The sequence below is a fragment of the Astatotilapia calliptera genome, chromosome 9 (genome assembly GCF_964374335.1).
Source record: "Astatotilapia calliptera chromosome 9, fAstCal68.1, whole genome shotgun sequence".
NCBI classification, from domain to species: domain Eukaryota; kingdom Metazoa; phylum Chordata; class Actinopteri; order Cichliformes; family Cichlidae; genus Astatotilapia; species Astatotilapia calliptera.
The window spans coordinates 21,087,384-21,094,569 of NC_137430.1; the positions used below are offsets into that span (position 1 = coordinate 21,087,384).

A 7,186-nucleotide genomic window follows, 5' to 3' on the forward strand; every position below is an offset into this window, starting at 1 on the left:
CCACATGGTTCCACATTTGACTCTAGATGGCTTTGGTATACAGAGGGGTACACGGTTAACTTAATGACTGCAAGGTGCCAGGATACTGTGCAGCTGGTGTGAGGTTTTGCTATGTGCTGTGATATGTGCTGAAATGACATGGTTGGTTTTCACCAAATATGGTGCTGTGCATTATGGCCAAACAGCTCAAGTTTCATCTGTTCAAAGGACATTATTCCAGAATTCTTGTGGTTTTTCAAATGGCACTGCAAACCTAAGCTATGCAGCTACGTTCTTGTTAGAGAAAAAAGGCTTTCTCTTCAAACAAGTCAAACTTGTTCAAACTTTCCCAAATTTTACTATCATGAACTTTAATATTTAACATGCTAACTGAAGCCTACAGGGCTTGGGTTGTTTCAAGTTCACTGACCTTGGGATGAATTTGCTGAGATGTCCACTCCTGGCAAGATAATGAATGTTGATTGTTTCCCACTTCTGAATAATCGTTCTGACTGTAGGATGATAGACTGATGATAGACTGTTTGGAAATGACCCCATAACCCTTCCCAGACTAATGAGCGGCAATGGCTTCTTCTTTACAATCATTGCTTGGCATTATGTTAACAAACACTTGAATGTTCCAGACAAGCAAATTGGCAAAACGTCTGCTTTTAGAGATGCTTGATGATCAATGAATCAAGTGCATTTGATTAGCAGCACCTGGTTGCTCCTTACCTTTTATAGAAGCAGCAAAGGTATACTTAGTTTCTCACAGGACTGTATACATTTTCCAAAGTGTGTATGAACAGCCACTAAAAATCTGCCTTAGTCTGGAATTCATACATAATGGCTAACATTGCCAAATCAATTAAAAGGTGTATATTTGCCTAAGGTGTAATATGAATTTCAGTAGGGCAGCAATTTACTTGATTTCCAAATAATAAACTGACTGAATGAACTGATCTGGTCGCACAATAATATAATTGGATAGTCTGTGAAAAACATATAACTGCAGGTTCCAATAAAAATGTTCATTAAACTGCTGATTCTTGTTGGAGCTGACTTCCTTGGCACTGATGTGTACTCACCTTTCAGAACAATGCCTCGGCCTGCTTTTAGTCAAGACAATTGACATATGAAAAGAATTATTCCGGCAAATTGTAACGTATTATTTCAAACCCTAGGCTAAAAGGCTCCACTTTTAATTAGCAGAGAATGAGAGTCCCCACAAGACATAATTTTCAATTTTCCATTGACTGTTCTTAACACAAGTAATCTCCTCGATCTGTTAATAACCTCTAAGTTGATTAAAGAGCAAAATCATCTTTATTCCTCTTTAATCTATTAAAGTACTATCATTCATTTCCTCAAACTTTGTTCTGTCTCAAGGACTTTGATAATTTGTGTTCTGGTACGTGACATGGATAACATGTCTCAGTTTAGCTTTTTTCCTTCTGTTTGCTCAGGATGATAATGACAGACTGTGCACACACACACACACACACACACACACACACACACACACACACACACAGGCTGGTACATTTGCTTGGAGAGGATCTTAAAGTATCTGTTTGACTTTCTGGATTCAGTGCCACCTTAGGGGCTTTTACCAGCCAAGAGAGACACAAGTACTCAGGCAAAGATGAACATTGTGCTCCTTTTGGAGTCTCACTGCAGTATGTCAGTGCGGTTGAACTGACTTATTAGCAGAACATAAAGAAAAATGTGATCCTTTCAGTTTTTCACTCGCAGATTTGAATGTATGATGATCTAAATGTGCTGCAAGCGTAAGTGGCTGATGGATATGTAGAAAATGCACATTAAAAAAAATATTATTAAACTGATATGTTCAGGCTGAGATGAAAGGTTTTTCTACTAAAACTGTAGTGACGTCAAGCTCGTCCACTTGACAGCCAAAGTAGGGTTTCTGATATGAATATTCACTGAAATTATCATCTCGTGATTTCATTATCTGCAATTAAATAACAAGAGAACTTTTGTAGTAATTGCCTGCAATTACCGGATAGCCAAAGCTATTAGCATTTTGCTTGTTTCATGATTTAAATTGCCCTGTAAACCGTCAAGTGTAATAGTTCTATGAGGAACAATGACTTTTAAAGGGATGATAATGACACTCTAAGTAGAAAACAATGAACGTGCTCATCTAACAGCAAAGGGGGACTATCTTGCTTTTAATAGAAAGAGAGTAAATAATATAAAACAATAGACAGCAATACAGTGATAAGGTTGTATATATCAGGACATAACAAAATAAAATCATCTGGTCCTCAACAGGTTTAATGTTTATTAACATACAGCCTCAGCAACAGCAACATATAATATTTAACTTTTTATCTGAACAAACCACAAGACCTCTGACTTATCCTTTGGAAAGGTGAGACCACAGTGGTGATGTTTGGCCATAATGCACAGTATCACGTTTGGAGAAAACCAAACACCTCATATCAACTACACAGCGGTCGAGGGGAGCTTGCTTTGGAGCTAGAGCACCCGGGCATCTTTTAGTCACTATGCCGACTATGAACTCCTCTGTATACCAAAGTATTCAGAGTCAAATGTGAGGACATCTGTCTGACATCTAAAGCTTGGCTGAAATTGGGTCAAACAGCACAGCTATCCCAAACACCACAGCAAATCCACAACAGAATGACTGAAAAAGATTAAAGATCTTGCAATGATTCAAAGTCCAGAACTCAACCTGATAAAAATGCTGTGGTGAGACGTTAAGAGGGCTGTGCGTTAATGATTTTTGACAAACCTCAAAGAAAGAAAGCAATGCTGTAATAAAGAGCGGGCCTCTAATTTCTCCACAACAACGGAGAGACTGATGAAGTCATACAGAAAAACATTACTCCAAGCTATTGCTGCTAAAAGCGGTTCTCCAAGCTACTAAATCATAAGGTCTACTTTTCCATTTTGGCTTAGTTTTTGTGAAATAAATAATGACACAGCGATGAAAGTGCATGAAACACAAGCTTTGTGCCACTGCCAAAATGTTTGGCCACGACTATGAGTGACAGAAAGTTTTGTAACAATTAAAACTGTTTGTCATGAAAAAACTCAGACTATCAGCAGCAGCAGACTGAGTGTGCATTTAAAACATGTTATCCCTGTAAAGTGAAGTTCATTCACAGGTAATAGACACTCTGGATTCAGCGCTGGAGAGTCACTTTTCTTTGACCCCTCCGGCCACCAGAAGACCGGTTATCGACAAATATGTCTGTCACCTCAGTGGACCCTGCTGGAATCTGTAAAACGAGCCAAGGGCAAGCTAGCTCAGGATTTATAACTCCTGCCTCTGTTTACACCTGAAAATAAGCAAGTTTTTGACAACAGCAATTCCAAAGTGGCAGTCGTTCATCAAAATCCCCCCATTTGTTCACAGCTGCAGAAAGCACACAAATATGTAATTAGCAAGTGTATCAGAGGCTTTTGAATTTTGACAAAGTCACGTCATGCATTTTCCTTTTCAGTACTGTCAGAGTTGTTTGTTTGTTTGTTTTTCATAAATGTGTCAGACAAACTAAAGATGAAGGACATGTGCTTTTGTCTGGGTGCTATAGCAACATAGTCATGCAAGTATTGCGGAAACAATAAGAAGAAAGCTCCTGATTTAATTCTCCAGTGAGCCATCTAACTGAAATGCTAAGTAGGTGATGCACTTTATCGATACAATCATTCTGGTTCAGTCAGACGCAGGTGCAAAGATTGGATCTTTCAGCCTGAAGCTTGGTTCTGTCGTCTCCCCACTTTTTTTCTTACTGTACATAAGAAAGAAACTGGGGGTAAATCTATTTATACTTCCATTCACTGTCATGTGGGCGCCATCTGCTGGTTATTAATGTGCAAAAACTGAAGAGAAAGCCTTAAACTACCACTAGGAGGACACTGCACTACTGCATACTGTATATTCCTTCAAACACAGCTTGTAATAACCTGCAGTGTTTTGAACATACTTTCCTGATTAAGTCTTGTTTTTTTATGTTATCTTACAGATAAAGTCATTCATGCTCTTAACAGTATCACAAGTTATCAGAGATGATAGATCAGTCACAGGCTTCCTGTCCCTGTATTGTATTACGCCCAGCAATAACTGCTGCCTTTATCAAAGACGCAATGTACAATAACCCCTCACACATAATGATAAGAAAGCTGAAAAGTCATAACATAATTAGTAAAGGTGTTCCACTTGATAGGTAGAGCGTGCCATAAATTACAGAAATGGATCCCTACATAAAATCAACCTTAGCAGTATTTGAAGGCAGTCATCATGATGCTGCAGTCAAGTGTCATTTGGCTGAACTGCCATCATCCTCCATAAAAAGAATCATATTAAAACATCTTTGATCATCTTTCATCTATTCATTGGCTGAGTGATGCATTTGCATAATTTAAACAATGATCCAACGATCAAATTGCTCATCAAAAAACAAGCAAACCCACAAAACTGCTCGTGTTCACGTAAAAGACTATTTTCACCACATTTGATTTTATTGGCGAATGTTTTTAGGGCTTTGTGTGACATCCTAAAAAAATCTGTGTAAAAATGAAAAGCAGCGCTGGGATTCAAGGCCAAGGAAACCATTTCAAATGAAAGAAAAGCAAATGCTCACGAGGAATAAAGGACTCAGCTCTGACAAGTGCAGGGCATGCCAACAAGGACATTTTTAGGACTGTATGAGACATACTGTTTACATCTCTGTCATATCCCATGACTTTCACAATCACATGAGTGAGTGGCGTGAGTAGTGTAATCACACAGTGACATCAAGGTTTTGAACTATGAAACATCAGGAGCCCCTGTTTGAGCTATGTTTTCTTCTTTCCCTCTCAACATTTTATTTATGTTGATTTACAAACATGCTAATGCAAAAAATATCGCTGTTTGTTTAACTATCTTGCAGCTTTTTTACGACTTGGACAAGTTTATTTGGCTAGAGTTTGAGTTAAAATGTGTTATATTTTCACGAAAACTTTAACATAGTATTGCTCATTTGTACAAACGTAACTCATGATAGTAAAATGACGTGGGTTTTCCTGTAAACGGGGACATGTGGAAATCATCTGAGAACAGTAAACAAGTTGAGTTTACTTTTTAACTTTGGCTGTCCTTTTTTTCCCACACTAATGTTCTTTGGCACAGTGTTCAGTACTTCCGCTGATATGAGCCCACTACAGCGCGTTAAACATTAAGCTTTAGCCACAAACAACTCAAGGGAATGTTGCTTCAGGTAAACGTTGCATGATTGAAAGTAAGTCTTTAACAGGTGCTGTAAGAAAGGCACCGTATAAAATAATTAGACCCACACTCAGTAAAACACAGACCTTTAAATGTGAAAGTTCTGCCAAAGGTTTTTGGATTAGCTTAGCACAAAGCAGAATGGAAAGCAGGTAGCCAGGCTGAATTTGAAAAGTAGCTTACCCATGGAAAAACCCACTCCAAATTACAATCCTGTGTTTATTCACCACAAAAGCTAAGGTGAAGAAACATCAGGGGATAGTTCAACAATGTTAAAGTTTTACAATAAATAGTTGCCATTTCTAAGTGCACTTTGCTAGGCTCTTCTGTTCCTTCAGAACTGCCTGAATTCTTTATGACATAAGTTCAACAAAGTGCCAGAAACATTTGGTCCATATTGATGATAGCATCACATTTGTAGTCTGCACATCCAGATAGTAAAGTTAAGTATACGAAACATCAGTATTTGAATGGTGTATGAATTGTGGAACAGAGATCTCATAACAAACATGAAAAAGGAAGAACTTACTGGAAAAGACCTGAAAAAAGTAAAAGACCTGCCTGGAAACATAAACATGTTATTGACAATGAAGCTTTATCTCTGCTATGCATGCAGCAGGTGCAGAAAATCCCATCTTGTCTAATGAGGACAACCAGATTTATCAGCTGTATGTCACACGTATTCCTCTAACAGCAGCTCTAATGCTGAGTCATCCTCCTATTCACTGTCTATGAAGAAACCAGAGGATTCGTAGCACTTACTACTCATATATTACTCTTTCTCCCTCATACAAAACAGCCAACTGAGGCAGTGGCTATGATTGGTCTAGAATGACATCTGATTAGACAGCCGGGAGTAATTAGGGTGCTCATTGGCTGCTGGAACTGTGCTGTTTGTGACACTTGTAGTGTAAGCTGGCTTGAATGGAGCTTTTGTGTAAACGTGCCACATATACAGCTGTGGGCCCGGTAGGGTTGGGGCAGCACCTGTGCAGTCCAATGCACCAGCTCTGCAACAAAACAATATCTTTTTAAAAGCTCATATTGTTCAGTTCCTATCAGACAGCCATTGATTCAACACTGTGGTTGTGAACTGTTTACCAGACTGCAGAAAACTCATAAAGCAATTGAAAATACAACCACCATCCCCCCTGTAGATGGAGTACTTACCACTGTTGTGCAATTTCCTTAAAAGAAAGATAAGAACCTGAAGCATCTGCTTTCAAGTGGAAAATCTATTAGAGGGTCAAAGGCAGGAATAAGCTTAGCACTGAGAAGATCAGAAATCATAAGTGTAGCTTAGCAAACAAACGAACAAACAAGGACAGCTATATAATGCACTGCAAACATTGTTTTAATGCATTTTCCTTGCAATGACCAGCAAAAACAAGCCAAAAGAATCAATATTCTCCTTTTAGACAGCCCCTTCTTTCTTGAGCACAGGTTTCAGGGTACTTGGCAGGTAGCTTGTTCCAGAAATTTTGGAGAAAGTCAAAGCTTTTGGGAATTTAACTTCAGTGTTCCAGACTGACTCTATCAGGGCTCTGTGTTGGTATTTTGTTTAGCTGTAGGACTTATTGTAGCTCTTCAAAGCCGTGGCTATATGTTTGTCGCGGTCGTGATGCAGATCAAATTTTGGGCAATGGTGATCAATTTTAAGTACCTAAAACTATTATAGCAACATAAAAAACAATAGTTTGAGAGTAAGACGAGAGGCTCGATGTCAGTTTTGCATCTTTAGAAGGCTATGCTCACTATTAAGCTTTTTTAAATGTTATTTCTTTAATTCCAGTTTGTAAACTTAGCTAAACTAAGCGAATACTGGCTCAAGCTGCATATTTATCATAGAGACATGAGAGTGGCAACCATCTTCCTTTTTTACTCTTGACAAGAAAAGCGAATGAGCGTCTTCCTCTAAATATCAAACTACTCCTTTAAACAACC

The 7,186-nt window shown here is 38.5% G+C and overlaps 1 long non-coding RNA gene across 1 annotated transcript in view; it reads right to left on the minus strand.

The window, feature by feature from the left end:
• LOC113029811 (uncharacterized) overlaps nucleotides 1–665 on the minus strand; it is a 61,934-nt gene extending 61,269 nt beyond the window's left edge. Inside the window, exon 1 of the long non-coding RNA XR_013911303.1 lies at nucleotides 410–665. This is a non-coding gene — a long non-coding RNA (uncharacterized LOC113029811). The remainder of the gene's footprint in view (nucleotides 1–409) is intronic.
• Between the last annotated feature and the right edge of the window lie 6,521 nt (nucleotides 666–7,186).